Consider the following 17,425-nt stretch of genomic DNA (forward strand, 5'->3'; position numbering starts at 1 on the left):
ACCCAATGTGTTTCCTGCCATGTTGCTAGTGAGGGCCACCCAACTTTTTCAAAGATTATCAGATTATGATTGTTGATCTAGATCTGTTTCTGCCTTTAGTTTTATGTGGCTAAAAGATTGGATTCTTTAAACATGGTTTGGTTTCCACAGTCAAAAAAAACCTTTGTTTGTTTCAAATTGGCTCATATTTTGTATAAGAAAGCACAGTCTGTTTTTAGTCTGTTAACACAAGCGTTACAGATGATTCCAGGTGCCCCAGGCTAAAAATTTGAAGGACAAAACTAAAGTTAAGTCTAACTACATGATAGGTATGATAAAAAAACCCTAATGTGTGAAGATACAAAGTAGCAATTCATAATAATCTGGAAATTCAGTGCATGCATACAGTTAGGTCAGCATCAGCAGTCTGTTCTCACAGAGAAAGTTTAAAATGTGCTTTTTTCCTTATTGATCAGAAATATGGCTAATTACACATGACTATCATTTTGCAGCAGGGATGTGAGAGTTCCTCAGTGTGTTCCTCTCTGACCTACATATTTCACTGTAGAATGGAGCAGCTTTTTTTGCAGAGGACTTGCAATAGCCTAATTTCTTTGTTCCCTAAGGAAAACAAGTAACAATAAGCTAATCGTTGATTTAAGGTTACATTTTATGCATTTTAAAAATAATGATTTTGTGCTGAGTTCCCTATTACTTAACCTAAATTATCTTATCAAGTAATTATTTTGTCTCAAGCTTTTCATTCATCTAATGAAAACTGTGCCCTGCAGTGGCCTTCAGACTAACTCCAATGCTCCATAGGAACCATTCTGCACATTCTGCTATCTAGCACTTACCCACAAAAAGAGTAAGATATTCATTTGAGGCACAGCTTCATCCTGTCTTCCCACACAGCCTTGCTGTCATGGTGCACTAAAACTTTGTCAGAATAGGATGAGGGAAGTGTCTTGTCACAATTAATCATATCATTTTATCTCTCACCTACCTGACTTCCTCTTGTCAAACTGGCCACTAGGGAAAAGTGCAAATCAAGCAGAGCTTAAGAGTAAAGCTACGCTCTCTCTTGCTTTCTCTCTCCCTCTGTCATTCTCTCTTACTCACCTAGCCTATCACCACCTCTTTGTCACATCCTGCATCCCCCTGCTCCAAACACAGTGCCATAATTCTCTTTAGATATGGAGCCAGAAATAACAAGATATCGTTGCAAGGACAAGGAAAGTCATGGTGTCTGAGAAGCGCTCTCTCTATTTTTCTCTCTCTCTCTCTTTGTTCCCCCAAGGTATGTCATTTCTCACTACTCACTCATTTACACTGCCACTGTGATTCATGCTGAGCAGTGTATCTAGGATCTTGTGGGTCACTGTGCAAAATCAATGAATCCAACCTGCCCCACTATAAAAATGACTTTAAATTAATTAAAAAAGGCATGGCCTTCCACCCACTAGCATCTAATGTATTTAGTTTGCTATATAACATTGGCATAAATATAAATAACAAAAATACTGTAAAAAGTGTTCTATGGCTGAAAAGATATTTATTATGTAGGTTAGATGAATACAATTAGTAGAACACCGGTTTATGTCCTGACTTCTCACTGCAGAACCTGATTTAATTAAATGACAGATTGATTTAATCAAATCGGTATTGATATCACAGTAAACACTAGACACATAGTAAAATGGATTTTTGATTTGTTTATCTGTGTTCATTAAAATGTTAGTGTTGGGGAACATATAAACACTTACTGCTCAGATAAATAACTTTACATATCATTGTCTAAGATGCCTGTTGTTGTTTGTTTACTAGAAGAAATGATTCCAGTCTTGAAATGTACATCATGTATGACCGTACCATAATCAACTCACTTAAACATTCCACTGTAAAAAATGCTCCATTACATATGATGCTTTAAATAGTTGGACACATGAAGTTAAAGTTCACTGAGACCTTTAATACGTTTAATTAAAGACATTTAAACGTAACAATATTTGTGTTCTGTTTGTAGTTAGATGAAAGTTGGTATATCTTAGGAAGCAGACGAAGGCTATTTTTGTAAACACATGAATGTGCCATTGTTAATGAAATCAGCTAGAATCTAAAAAATCAATAATGGAGATCATCTCGGTCAGTGGTAATGTGATATCTCCTGATGGAGGGAAAAGGTCTACAGCAGCTCAGTTGAATGGAGGAGGCTAAAGAATAACCAATTCCTCTCTTGCTGAATTAGTTTTACTAAGCACATACTTGATACAAACATTATGACTGTGAATTTCTGTTCTCAATACGAAGCTAGGAGCAGGTGGACATCCACAAGTACTTAACAGCATATATGTGTTTATCTATCTACAACCCCAATTCAAATGAAGTTGGGACGTTGTGTAAAACATAAATAAAAACAGAATACAATGATTTGCAAATCCTTTTCAACCTATATTCAATGGAATACACTACAAAGACAAGATATTTACTGTTCAAATGGATAAACTTTATAGTTTTTTGCAAATATTCACTCATTTTGAATTTGATGCCTGCAACACGTTCCAAAGATGTTGGGACAGGGGCAACAAAAGACAGGGAAAGTTGAGGAATGCTCAAAAAACACCTGTTTGCAACATTCCCCAGGTGAACAGGTTAATTGGAAATAGGTGAGAGTCATGATTGGGTATAAAGGGAGCATCCCTGAAAGGCTCAGTCGTTCACAAGCAAGGATTGGGTGAGGTTCACAACTTTGTGAACAACTGTGTGAGCAAATAGTCCAACAGTTTAAGAACAACGTTTCTCAATGTGCAATTGCAAAGAATTTAGAGATTCCATCATCTACAGTCCATAATATCATCAAAAGATTCTGAGAATCTGGAGAAATCTCTGCAAGTAAGCAGCAAGGCAGAAAAACAACATTGAATGCCCATCATCTTTGATCCCTCAGGCGGCACTGCATTATAAACTGACATCATTCTGTAATGTATATTACCACGTGGGCTCAGGAACACTTCAGAAAACCACTGTCACTGAACACAGTTCGTCGCTCCATCTACAAGGGCAACTCTGCAAAGCAAAGTGAAAGCCATATATCAACAACACCCAGAAACGCCGCCGGCTTCTCTGGGCTCAAGCTCATGTGTTACAACAGCGTGGCTTCGTAATAAAAGAGTGCAGGTACTAGACTGGCCTGCCTGCAGTCCAGACCTGTCTCCCATTGAAAATGTGTGGTACAACATGAAGCGTAAAGTACGACACTGGAGACCCCGGACTGTTGAGCAACTGAAGTTGTACATCAAGAAAAAATGGGAAAGAATTCCACCTACAAAGCTTCAACAATTAGTGTCCTCAGTTCCCAAATGCTTATTGAGTGCTGTTAAAAGTAAAGGTGATTTAACACAGTGGTAAACATGCCCCTGTCCCAACTTCTTTGGAACATGTTGCAGGCATCAAATTCAAAATGAGTAAATATTTACAAAAAACTATAAAGTTTATCTGTTTGAACATTAAATATCTTTTTAGTGTATTCAATTGAATATAGGTTTAAAATGATTAGCAAATCATCGTATTCTGTTTTTATTTATGTTTTACACAACCTCCCAACTTCTTCGGAATTGGGGTTGTATGTTTAACAGCAAGTCAGCCAGAGTAATTCTAGTAAATAAGTTAGGGGCTAATCACTTTGTGCTAACCAAAAACACATTCCAGACAACTAAATGAAAGGCATTAGTTAAGTTAAAACTTATGTATTGTAAATAAATTTAATACACAAATATTACTGTATTTGTCTAGCTAACATGAATTGATGATGAAAAAACAAAAGCACACAACTGGCCTGCTCTTTTCTCTCAAATGAATGGCATCTTTAGTGAAATTTTGTAAATGAAAACATTGGTAGAATAGTGAAGACTTGAGAGACAAAGATACAAGTCCATCCATCTCAGTATCTCAATATTCTGTAAACCTTATGAAAGGTTTTTCCATATCTCATTTACAGAAATTGTTCTTTAAAGAATCACTGTAGTACTATGACACTGCTCCAACAAGCCCTTTCTTACAACTTTATTTTTAAAAGTGCAGCTAGTCCTAGCCTTATTTATTTTCAAGAAGATATTTTACTTTATATCATAATTTATTTAACTTCTGCCTAAGCGGGAGCTTCACATTTTTAGTCTCCAGTGATGAAGCTAAAGGCTTTTGCTTGATGACCTTGTATAGAATATGTACAGCATAACACGGGAGTGTATGGCTGTATTGTAAATGCCTTATATACTCGCTCTTGAAATTATTAATATCAAGTGCTACTCAGTGTCTTTATTCCTCACAGAAAAGTTTAGATGCTTAATGAATGCCAAGGCCTGTGACTTAATGTTTTTTCTTAAATCTAAATGAAACACATTTTGCAGTATTATAGCATTCATCTTGTTTATGAGGTGACAGAGAGCATATGAATGTCATAAAGTGTTTTACTGTAGTTTATACAACCCCCAACAATTACTTTCAGAATTCAATAATTAATTTCCATTCATCCGAGAGCAGAGCAGGTTTGCTGAGGGAGCAGGAGGTGGTAATGACAAGGGGCTGTGTACTGCAGTCAGTCAAAGCAGAGGAAGGAGCATGCTGATGTCTTCCTTTAGACTGTGAGTCCCAGCTCCTCTAGCCACTACAATCACATGTTTGGAAGATGAATGGAAAATAGAAGCTCATGAACTGAGAGAGAGAGAGAGAGAGAGAGAGAGAGAGAGATATGGCCTGATTGGTTGAGAAGCATTTTGTTTTTTTGTTTTTTGTTCAGACTCTCATTGGTCAGTTCCTTACATAGACTCAAAACTGTCAGTTGAGCTGGAGAACGAACTGCCGGCTGTGCAGCGAATGAGCGGAGCTCATTACTCTGACGTAGCAACAAGCTGCTTGTTAAGGAATTATAATTTGGTGGAAAGAATAGCTGACATTAAAACATATTAAATGACACATTCACTGCCCACTTTATTAATTTCTTACTTTATTTATTTAACTGTTGTATAAAAGCAATAGAACACTCGAGGTTGTGTGTTATCACTGTAATATCATTACTGTGATGATCTACTGCGACCAAATCACAGCCGTAATGTTATTTCGCGACACCACACTCCCTTTCATGTTCTTTTGCTTAAACATCACACACAATCTGGGGCAGAATTCAATCAGCAATGTTGGTAGAAACTAATGATGGTTTGATATGGATAATTGGTGTCAGGGGACTTTATCTACAATGTCTCATATATAACATGCAAGAGTGAGAGGGACCAAGCACAGTTTGACAAATACAATGTGTGCCACTGACTATTTGAATCCATTTACAATCACATATTGTTAAAACATTGACCTGAGGAAGCATTGTAAGAACAGTGGAAAACTGTTCTGAAAAAAAGGTATTTGTGAAATTTATGTCGATTGTATGAATAAAAAAATTAATTCAACCCTTAACTATTCTCAACCATCCACACAGTATTACTCTAGGCTAACTTTTTAGAATCATGTAATTTCACTAACAGGCTTACAGACTGTTATTATAACTTGTTATTTTTGATGTGATGAATCAAAAGTTAAGGAATTGATCTAAAAACCCTGGGGGTAGCGTCCCTCAGCAAGCACCTGGTGGCCAGGCAGCCTACATAACCTGGCTGGGCTCAGCCCGAAGAGGCAAGGTGGGGGGACCATGTGGGCACACCACTGCAAGGTCCAGCACAGGGGATCAGTTGCCTCAATGTGAATTAAAATCGTAGAGAGGAAAACTCTGACTGTTGTGTGTGCTTATGCACCAAAAATAGGTCGGAATATTCGGCCTTCTTGGAGTGAGTGGGTGAGGTTCTGGAAAGGGCCCTGCCTACTGACTCCATAGTCTTACTGGAAGACTTCAGTGCTCATGTTGGCAATGACTGGGAGACCTAGAGAGGCATGATTGGGAAAAATGGCCTGCCCGATCTAAACTCAAATGGTGAATTGCTATTGGACTTCTGTGCCAAGCATGAACTATTCATAACAAACACCAAGTTTGAACACAAGGATGTTCATAACTGTACATGGTACCAGAGCTCCTTGGGTCAATCCTCCTTGAGCTCCTTGAGTCATTGATCGACTTTGTTGTCATTTCATCTGACTTGGGACCATATGGTCTGGAGACTTGGGCTGAGCAGTCAACTCATCACCATCTGGTGGTGAGTTGGGTCAGATGGCAGGAAAGACTGATGGTCAGTCCAAGTGAATAGTGAGGGTGTACTGGGAATGATTGTCAGAGGCCCCTGTTTGGAATGAAATTAACTCCCACCTCCAGGAGAACTTGTCCTAGAGGAGGTAGGGGACTTAATGGACTGGACGGCCTGAAGGACTCCCGACTCAGCAGATAGGTACCAATAAGCAAAAAAGGTGGCAACAGCAACAGTGCCAGAAGCAAAATCCAGGGTATGGGAGGAGTTTGGTGAAGCCATGAAAAAAGACTTTCAGTGGGCCTCAAGGAGGTTCTGGACAACTGTCCAGCGACTCAGGAGCGGTTGGGGTGGCTGCGCCCAAGCTGTAGCCAGTAGGGGTGGAGAAACTCTGATTTCAAATGAGGTTATTCTTAGTTGGTGGAAGGAGGAACACTTTGAAGAACTCCTTAATCCAGGACCCATGCCTTCCTCATGGGAATCAAGGCCAGAGGCTTCTGCTGTGTCAAGCTCCATTTCCCTGATGTCAGTGAGGTAGTTGGCAAGCTCTTCAGTGGCAAGGCACCAGGGGTGGAGGAGATTTGTCCAGAGATGCATAAGGCTCTGGATACTGTGGAGCTGTGGTGGCTGACACGCCTCTGCAATATTGCATGGTTCTCGGGAACAGTACCATTGGACTGGCAGACTGGGGTCGTGCTCCCTATTTTTAAGATAGGGGACTGCAGGGTGTGTGCCAACCATCAGGGTATCACACTGCTCAGCCTCCCTGCCAAGGTGCTGGAAAGGAGACTTCAGCTTATAGTTGAACCTCAGATTGATGAGGAAAAATGTGGATTCTGTCTTGGCCGTGGAACAATGGACCAGTTTTTCACCTTCTCACAGATTGTTGAGGGAGTTTGCCCACCCAGTCTAAATGTTTTTTGTGGACTTGGAGAAAGCTTTTAGTGTTAGCATTGGCCAGGGTTCTGCCTTGTCTCCACTCTTGTTAGAGATATTCATGGACAGGGTGTGAAGGTGTAGCTGAGGTCAGGGGGGTAGTTTGGAGGCCGGAGGGTGGCGTCTCTGCTATTTGCATGTGATGTTGTTCTTTTGGATGCCTCCAGTACTCACTGGAGTGGTTTGCAGCTGCGTGTGGTTGGTATCAGCACCTTGAGTTCATGGTCCTAGCCAAGAAAAGGATGGCATGCTCACTCCAGGGAAGGGGAAAGGACTTGCCCCAGATGGAGGAGTTAAAAAAGCATCTGATCCGGATGCCCCCTGGATGCCTCCTGGTGGGGGTGTACCAGGCACAACCTACTGGGACAAGACTCTGGGGTTGTCCTAGGACCTGGTGGAGGGATTATATCTCCAAGTTGGCCTATCTTTATCGTATCAGTTATTGGAAAATCAAAGGCTACTTATAAAGCAAATTAAAATGTATCTGCAATAATCAATAATATTTATGCCATGAACAGCTGGCACGTCTTATACAACCCTGTAGCACCGCGTGTGCTACCCCAGGCTCAAGGAAGAAGCTGGAGGCAGGGTTCATGTTTGCAGAAGCCATGTTTTAATTCACACAAAATAGATGCAGCAAACAAAACCTATGCAAGCCACTTTTCAGTAGCTTCAGCCAGACTTTTCAGTCCTACTTCAGTCCTTCTCCTAAATAAGCTTTTCAGCACTCCCGCTGTCTTTTGGTGCTGTTGCTCGTCCCTCTCTCTCTCTTGCTCTGTTCCCTCTCAGCTGTTTTTAAAAGGCGCTCACGCTGCCAGCCAGATCAACATCAGCTGAGCAGCCGAGCCGAGAGGGAATAAGAGCTCGCCGCTCTGCCTCCACGTTACCGCTCCCAGCTGGCAGCTCAGCGGCACTTGGGACTCGGGACTCAACTTTCCTTTCTTGGCTGACTGAAGGGAAACCCAACATGGTCCTCTTCTGTTGTGACTGTTCTTTTATACATTGAGTATTCTATTTTACAGCCACTAGATTGCACTGCTAAGGTCAGGCACAAGTGTTACTTAATTCTGATTTGCTAGTTAAGTCGCATGATGAGGGTTAAGGTCAGTGCAGCCTCTTGGATTCGAGCTGTGTTTGTGATGAAGCAGGTGTAATTTCATGGCTTCTCAGCCTTTTGGCTAAGATCAAGGGTAGTATGTGTTCTTATCAATTTAATATCTGATATGTCCTCTATATGAGGACTACATATTAAATTGTTTTTTAGAGCAGGGAGATGGAAGAGGGGCTTGCTCCATCTGCTCCACGCATTGACCTGGTATTGCAGTACCTCCGGGAACGGTGCACCTCCTCTGGGGCAGTAGTTGGATGGAGGTTACCGGAGGGAGCTGGCCCTGTCATCGGAAGGTTGCCAGTTTGATCCCCAGTGCCAACAGTCCATGACTGAGGTGTCCTTGAGCAAGACACCTAACCCCAATTGCTCCCCGGGCACTGTGGATAGGGCTGCCCGCTACTCTGGGCAAGTGTGCTCACTGTCCCCTAGTGTGGTGTAGTGTGTATTTCAATTCATGGATGGGTTAAATGCGGAGGTGAAATTTCCCCATTTGTGGGATTAAAAAGTGTCACATTATCTCTGTCCATCCTCACATTTTGTGCCTTAGACAGCACTGTTTGTGAGTAAAACTTTGTGCATTATGTTTTAAGATACTGATGAGTAGAACATTGCATACATTGTCTTGAGCTGTTAGTAGTAAATGCTGTTAGTAATGTTAGATGCCTTTCTATATCACATACTGTGTGGATACAGAGCATGTTGCTTTACAAATATCTCAGTGATCTATTTTGTAACCATACTGATGTCTTCCAAAACTGAAGATATGTGTGTTTGTTTGTTTGCAGTTTCACAAAAAAGATTTGAGAATCTGGATAAACACGGAAGATACTGAAAAGCCTTTGGTCCAGCTCTTCATTCAATCCCAGCTGTTTAGCCATCTGTCAAGTTGTGTTAAGCTACACACAATAAGGATAGAATAACCTCCACCTCAAGGTTCAACATGCTGTGTATTTTGCTCACCACAATTGCACAGAGTGGTTATTTAATTTAGCCTTTATGTCAGCCCAAATGGTGTAGCCATTCTGCAATGTACCATTCTGAGTAGGGATGGGTATCACTGGGATTTTATCACTACTGATATTGAGACTGCTTGCCGATACTGAGACTCAATACCCTTTGATTCTACTCTCTGTAATTTGGTACAAAAAGAAATGACATGAAAAGATGTGAAAAGATTCAAATATAAAAAAATGTGAAAAGGCTGTAGTCATCTGCCTACAGTATTATATTATTAACATAAGCAATACAAAATTAGTTACGCCAGGTTGTCAGAACAGCTCACACCAAGTTCAAACATAGGTTACCTAGCAGTTAGTGATTTATATTGTGCTAGCTACCAAATTTGAATTAAATAGAAATTCAGCTTAATACTACTATTTCCTCCTGAAAAGCTGTTTTAGGCTATCAGAATTTGCAAGTTATTATTTTAATACTGGTAACATTTTCAAAAACTACCCTACCTGTATTTTTTAACACAAATCTGATGCAGTCTTTTTTTGAATGCCTGCATGTAACTGCTGCACCATTTAAAGTAGCACAGAAAAATGAAAACAAGAAGCTGGTAAATAAAAATCTGACTTTACAGCATTTGGATGACGTTCTTATCCAGAGCGACTTACAATTTGATCATTTTACACAGGTAGGCAAAGGCGGGAGGAGTATTGTTAGGAGTATTGACTCTTATTGGTATAGTGTAAGGTGTTTACCCAGGTGGGGATTGAACCCCAGCCTACAGTGTAGAAGGCGTTAACCACTACACTATCCCAACCAATACCACTTTAGCTTTGTGGTTTTAATGCTGTTAAAATTTGTGATGGGTAATATCCTACCTAGTGTTTTATGTAGAGTGCTACCTAAAACATGCACTTTACATTTCAGTAAGGTATCACAACTCATCAGAACACCGGGAGGCACATGGGTCCAGCAGCCACTTTGCCAAAGCAAACACGCTGCACTGCTTCAGATTTATAAAATATTGTATTTGTATGTTGTTTCACGAGGTTGATGGTGTCAGCCCTTTAGGCACACAGCTACCGCTTTACATATAATGCATTTAACTGCATATTATTAAATTTACTAAAGAGAGCCTACACTTTTACACATCTTACCCTTTCAGCCATGACTGGAGAGCACAAAATGATGTTTGGCATTAGTTAATGCTGTGCCCCTCCTGCTGGTCCAATCTAGCACCAATCATTTCAATGTCTGCTATGTAGAATGAATTAATGTTACATGAATACTGATAGCAGCACTGTTTGTCCAGGAGCTTATCAATATTTCGGTACTGACCAGTCAGTCAATTTAGTACCGGTTCTTAATACCCGTCCCTAAGTTTGAGTAAATTCTAGAGCCTATTGTGTGTGAAAATCACAGGAGATCAACAAAATTGACCCAGCCCGTCTGGCACCAACAATCATGCCATGGCCAAATCACTGAGATCCCACTTTTTCCCCATTCTAATGGTTGATATGAGCATTACCTGAAGCCCATATCTGTATTATTTTATGTACTACTGCCACACAATTGCAAGCTGGATAATTGCATAAATGTATAGGTGTACAGATGTTCCTAATAACATGCTAGTTGAGTACATATACACACATCCATCCATTGTCTAAGCCACTTCCCCGTCAGGGTCGGAGTGCTGGAGCCTATCCCAGCAGTCATCCAACAATCCGTGTGCAAACTCCATCCGGTCACCCGGCAGGGGAATCGAACCCAGGCCCTCCTCACTGTGAGTCGACAGCGCTACCCACCGCGCCACTGTGCCGCCCATATATATATATATGATATTGATGTATGGTAAAATACATTATACACTATTGTAATTCTTACTAGGATGGTTGGACATTTAGCTGGCAGGATATCATTCAATTACAAGCTTTTTTTGGCAGCTTACTATCATTCAATATTTTCTTCACCAAATTTCATCCTTTGCTTTAGTAGACCGCTCAGTTTTGTATTATGTAGTACAAACAAGAAGTCTTCCTAGGGCAGCACAACCCATGACCAACCTTTTTCTCCTAACCTTTTGGAAGACAGCTAATATGTAAAGTCATGCTAGTCTCAAACTAGAGATTCCATCTGAAACTTCTGATGAGGTAATGACGAACACGGACATACAAGGCTGTAGTTATTTTTTTCATAGGCAGTAGCTAATTCTTTCAGAATTGAAATGATGTAGCTAATTCTTCCACAATCAAAAGGGAGCCTAGCCAGTTCCTGGTTCTCTTTTTATCTCAAAAACATGACTGCAGAACACCAAGGTACCTGTGAGTGAGTTCTCAATGAATGGGGGTGAATGGCTGAAATTAATAATTACACTTATTTTTAACCATTTGTGTGGGACTTTTTTCTTTAACTGAAAAAGAGATGGATGTATCCCATCAAAAAATTAAAAAATGAAAACCTACCTATACTCAGAGGACATTATAGAATTTTCATCTAATTTTCTAGTTCCACCATACCTGGCTCTACTATATTCCTATAGATTTTATACATAATGTAGATAAGATTAGAACCTTTTTATAAATATGAAAGAACTTTTTTCACCATGAAAGAAACATCCACGTAATTTAATGATCCTATATATTCGTGCTTTTCCTAGAGCCATTCTTCCAAAACAAGAATCATAACCCTAAAATAATCATAAAAAGAGTGAGCACAAAGTGATTGATGTTGGGAACACCCTTAGCGATGGGGATGAGAGGTATTCTTCCATCTTCTCATATAAATTCTACCATTTTTCTCACCACTAAAGAAGTGGCCAACTGCACTTTTAAGAAGTTGCAGCAACACGTCATATAGAACATGACTCCATCTTAAGGGCCCATGACTGTACTAGGCCTGTACGATAGGGATGGTAGGTTCTTGGTAAAAGAACTCAGAGAGAATCAGAGAGGTCTAATTTACAGTGAAACAGCTTACAAAATATGTTTACAAACTGCCTGTGTTATTTCTCTCTGGTATGCACTGTAATGCTAATTTAACCACAGATCCCCCTTAATTTACTTTACGTCATAGATTCGAAAATAAACGCCAATGTGTTTGGAACCTCACAGCAAGAGTGTGGGTGTGAATGTATATGTCTGTGCCTGTCCAGGGTGTATCTTGCCTTCCACCCAATGACTGCTGGGATAGGCTACCCTGTGATCCAGAAGGATGAGTGGCTTAGAAGGTGTGTGTGTGTGTATGTGTGTGTATTGTCTTTATCCTGGCCTACTCTAAACTGGAAAGTTAACCAGATGAATGATGTAGCTTGATAGAAAAATTTATCCTCATACATTACACACACAAGTAATGAAGGTACACAACTCACATGGACTCAGGCACACATCTGACAGCAAGGCTAGCCCATAATTACCCAGCTAGGGAAAAAAAGTGGCTCGTTTAACAGCGACCTGTCGTTTTAGCACAGGAAGTGTCCAGACACCCACGTCTTTGTTCTGTGCTCTATAGGCCACACTCTCTGTACAGCCAGTTAATTACTCTGCCTAGGATCCAAAATGTTCCCATCCAGATTGCTTGATGGTGAGAAAGAAACAGAAAAGAATATCTGTCATCTTTACCATGATGATCAAAAAGAAAAAAAAAGCCAACAGAAAAAAAACCTCAGTTGTTTTTCCCCAGTGGCCCCTCCTCCTTGCCCCCCTCCCACATGTGGCAGGAGTATGAGGAAAGTCGGTGCTTTTCTCTTCTTTCTCTTTCCTTTTTGATTTGAGCTGAAGAAAAAGAGTGTTTGTCCCTAATTAGCTTCCTCGGCTCTGCTTTCCTACAAGATTTTAATTATGATTGGGCGTTGTGGATGTGGAAGAAATGCATGGCTGACATCAAGGCAATGCTGGACAGAAGAGATATGAGACTAGCATTAAAAACAGCCTCACAAGATGTGGAACTGTGTGAACCTCAATGAAACAATGCTCCGAATGTAGCAAGATGCTGGTTAAAGACATGAAACCACAGACAGAGCGTAAGGAGTAGAATGCAGTTGGCTAGCTATAGAGACGCAACACCCATCACAGCAGGCTGCGTTCATGTTTGTCTACAAGGTTTTGAAAAGGTTCCTGTGGTACACTATATTTCCAAAAGTATTTGCTCATCTGCCTTAAAACATATATAAAATCGAGTGAGATCCCATTCTTAATCCATAGGGTTTAATATAATGTCGGCCCGCCCTTTGCAGCTATAACAGGTTCAACTCTTCTGGGAAGGCTCCACAAGGGTTATTCATGGGAAGGGAATTCATGGGAAGGGGCCATCCCCAAACTGTTCCCACAAAATTGGGAGCATGAAAATCTTTTGGTCTGCTGAAGCATTAAGAGATCCTTTCATTGGAACTAATGGGCTGAGCCCAACTCCTGAAAAACAACCCCACACCAAAATCCCCCCTCCACTAAACTTTACACTGCACAGTTCTGTCAGACCATTACCATTCTCCTGGCAACTGCCAAACCCAGAGTCAACCATCAGATTGCCAGATGGAGAAACATGGTTTCTCACTGTAGAGAACATGTCTCCACTGCTCTAGAGTCCAGTGGCAGTGCTTTACACCACTGCATTCGACGATTGACTGCAGAAAATTTGCGACTTCTGCACACTATGCGTCTTACATACATCCACTGACCGCGCTCTGTCATTTTACGTGGCCTACCACGTCATGGCTGAGTTGCTGTCATTCCCAATCACTTCCACTTTGTTATAATACCACTGACAGTTGACTGTGGAATATTTAGTAGTGAAGAATCCTATCCTATCATGGTACCACGCTGGAATTCACTGAGAGCAACCCATTCTTTCACACATTTGTAGAAGCAGTCTACATGCCTAGGTGCTTGGTTTTATACACCTGTGACCATGGAAGTGACTGAAACACCGGAATTGAATGATTTGGATGAATACTTTTGGAAATATAGTGTATGTTTAAGAAAACATCAACATGCAAAGATAGGCCACGCTGGAAATTTGGGGACTTGGGAGCTTTTGTAATTACTAATAATCGAAGACAATAATATTGACCATTTGAAAAAATTCTACCACACAAAAACATTATATTAATCAGTTCCATGAAAACAAAGAAACAGTTACAGAAGTTTTAGACCTATCAATATAAGTTTGTCTTCCCACAACAACGTGTTTTTTTTTTTTTTTAATCTCTTCTCCGGATGTGTGTTTCACTTGGCTTCAGAGCACTTTGTGTTTAGTTAGCACAGTGGGCATCTTTAGTGTAAAATACCATGCTCTCTGTTGGCCCAGATGAAGTCTCTACTGCAGTGGGAGCAGCTCTGCTCAATCTTGTTCCATCACCAGTGCCCACAGCCTGCTGAACCTCTGACTCCAATAAAGCAGCTTTTTAATGCAGTAATCAGAACGTGCTTTCAGTCCGAACTGCTCGTTTTCACCTGCTCTCTCAGCACAAAGTGTCACTTCAGGGCAAGAGTACTGACTCCTGCGATTTTACTACTACTGCTTCTTTTTCTTCTTCTTCTTCTTTCTTCTTATTAGTAATATGGTGATACAATATGTCTAGTAAAGGCTCTTTGAAATACAGAAATAAGCTACCCCAGTAAATCAAATCACTCAATGTAAGCACATAATTGTGACCATTTTATTATTATGTATCAAAGAAATCAGCCTATTTAAGAAGGCACACAAATATGTTAACTGTGCATAAGAAATTACTATACCATAGAACCTCTAACAGAAATTAAGGTCATTTTCACTATTCTATTTTCTGTGTTTCTACATCGGCTTGGCTGAGAGATGGTCAGCAGCGAGAAATATTGTAAAGAAATATTGTAGAATTGATGTGAATATCAAAAAAGTGTATAGGATCAAAAATAACTCAGAGGTTGCAGAAAATGGGAGAACATATTACTAGAATCCCATCAATATTGATGCCAAGGACAGATTAGCTAGATATCAGTGACTTTGAGCCAATTAAAAGCAACTCAGTTTTGCTAGCATTCAGTTTTAAAAATGTTCAATCTCATCCATGTAAAAAATGGGTGCTTAAAAAAATATGGCAACAAGTGACACGTAATATAATTGAATAGATTTTACTTACCTAATCTGATTAAAATGCATTAAATAAGAACTAAATTTAAGCAAAATAAATTATGTAAATGTTGGATTTAGTAATAGTATGCCACATTGAGAGTTAATGTAGCCTGAGAGTAATGTAATTACTGTGAATAAAGCATATTGTAAATCTGTGTAGGTACATTAATTTAAAAACAACAAATATACTGTTAAAATAATTACAGTCTATCAGTGATAAACATAGTAGAACTGTATGACACATTACAGTATTTTATTCCAAAGTTCAACTTCACAGTAAATTACTGGCAGCTGTACTTGCCAAAATTTCATAGCAAAAATACAGTACAACCCATAAGAAATTACGATTAGTTAGCATAGATTTAATAGTCAACAACTGCTTATGGTAAATTACAAAGCAAACAACAAATAACATTCACTACAATCCAAAGTACAGACTATATTGATGAACTTCAACAAACTTTTCTTGCATGATTCAATAAAATGTCCAGGATGCTCACAAAGCTATGTTGAGATGATTGAAAAACAACACATGTCCATATATAAAATGGATAATCCACGGTGGAATGAATAAAGATCATGAAAGTCCCTGAGTCCAGACTTGACCGAAGAAGGTGCTCAACAAACCATAGAGACTCACACTCACATGATGTTGGATGATTAAAAGTGTGTTAAGTGTGGAACTTAAAGTGTGCACTGCCACCAGTTCTGCATGAGAACTCATATACTGTCCACCATGTGTTCACTAGGGACATGCACGGCCCTCTCTGTAGCCAGAAAACTAAAACAAAATATAAGTTAGATTGATGCTTTGCTTCAGCATGATGCTTACACACATATAAACAAGGCCTTCTGCTATTAATCTGAGCTCCAATGTAATAAATATATGAGAAACCAGCATTCAGCAATTTCCCCTATCTTTATCTTGTTTGGTCAACTTCCATAAATGAGTGGTTTTACTGAATGATATCTGTCAGCACTAAAATATTTAGTTGAGCCAACATAAGAATATTTGTTGTACTAAGTTGTACTTTACTTGTACTAAGTAAAGCTAGTCTCAAGCAAAGAGAAGTACAACACAGATGAACACAGCTGATCAATCAATAATCTGCCACTGTTCTAAGAAAGTAATATATGCATTATCATATATTAAGACACTACATACTGTATTATGTCTTGAAAAGTTCACAATTCTTAAAGCTCACGTGCTCACAGGTAAGCATAAAAAAACTGATTACACCAGAAATCCTTTAGAAACAACTGCAATAACTGCCTAAGCAAAATATATACAACTTGCACACAATTCAGAAATACTGAGTGACATCTACAACGGTGTTTATTAAAATTCCAAATAAAATGACATTTCTGTGCTTGATTATATGTATACACTTACTGGCCACTTTATTAGGTAATGCTGCCTGTATTTACTTTTCTATTGAATCAGGTCTATTTTATATATATGTGCACTTTGTAGTTCTGCAATTGCAAACTGTAGCTGATCTTTTTCTCTGCATACTTTTTAGCCCCCTTTCACATCATTCATCAAGGATCAGGACCCGCCCAGACCACCACAAAGCAAATATTATTGGTTAATTCTCAGCACTGCAGAGACATTGACATAGTAAGTGTGGTACTAGTGTATCAGATACAGCAATGCTTCAATCACCTCAGTGCCACTGCTGGACCGAGAATATTCCACCGATGAAGGACTAGAGGATGACCAGCACAAACTATGCAGCAGCAGGTGAGCTGTCATCACTGACTTTACATCTACAAGGTGGACTGACAAGGTAGGAGTGTCTAATAGAGTGGACAGTATTTAAAAACTCCAGCAGCACTGCTGTGTCTACTCATACCAGCACAACGCGCACTAACGCACCAACACCACGTCAGTGTCGTTGCATTGTTGAGAATGTTTCATGAATAATATCTGCTCTGTGGTGGCCCTGTAAAAAGGGAAAGGGGGGCCACTGTATAGTAAGAAACAGATGTACTCCAGTCTGTAAGTCAGGAGTACTGCAAAAAATAGCCAGTGAATATATATGTAGAATACATTTGAAAAAGAGAGAGAGAGCAAGTGAATGAACATCTGAACCCTACCTGTTAAAAATACTCATCTCTTAACAGATGTGATGGTCTCTGGTCAATTTTTTTGTCA

At 39.7% G+C, this 17,425-nt stretch overlaps 1 non-coding gene across 1 annotated transcript; it reads left to right on the plus strand.

The window, feature by feature from the left end:
* The first annotated feature begins 8,258 nt into the window (after positions 1 to 8,258).
* On the plus strand, positions 8,259 to 8,449 carry LOC119264124. Its single transcript, XR_005130784.1, has one exon. It is a non-coding gene; the product is annotated as a U2 spliceosomal RNA (small nuclear RNA).
* Positions 8,450 to 17,425: the final 8,976 nt, after the last annotated feature.

The sequence above is a fragment of the Pygocentrus nattereri genome, chromosome 9 (genome assembly GCF_015220715.1).
Source record: "Pygocentrus nattereri isolate fPygNat1 chromosome 9, fPygNat1.pri, whole genome shotgun sequence".
In the NCBI taxonomy this organism is placed as follows: Eukaryota; Metazoa; Chordata; class Actinopteri; order Characiformes; family Serrasalmidae; genus Pygocentrus; species Pygocentrus nattereri.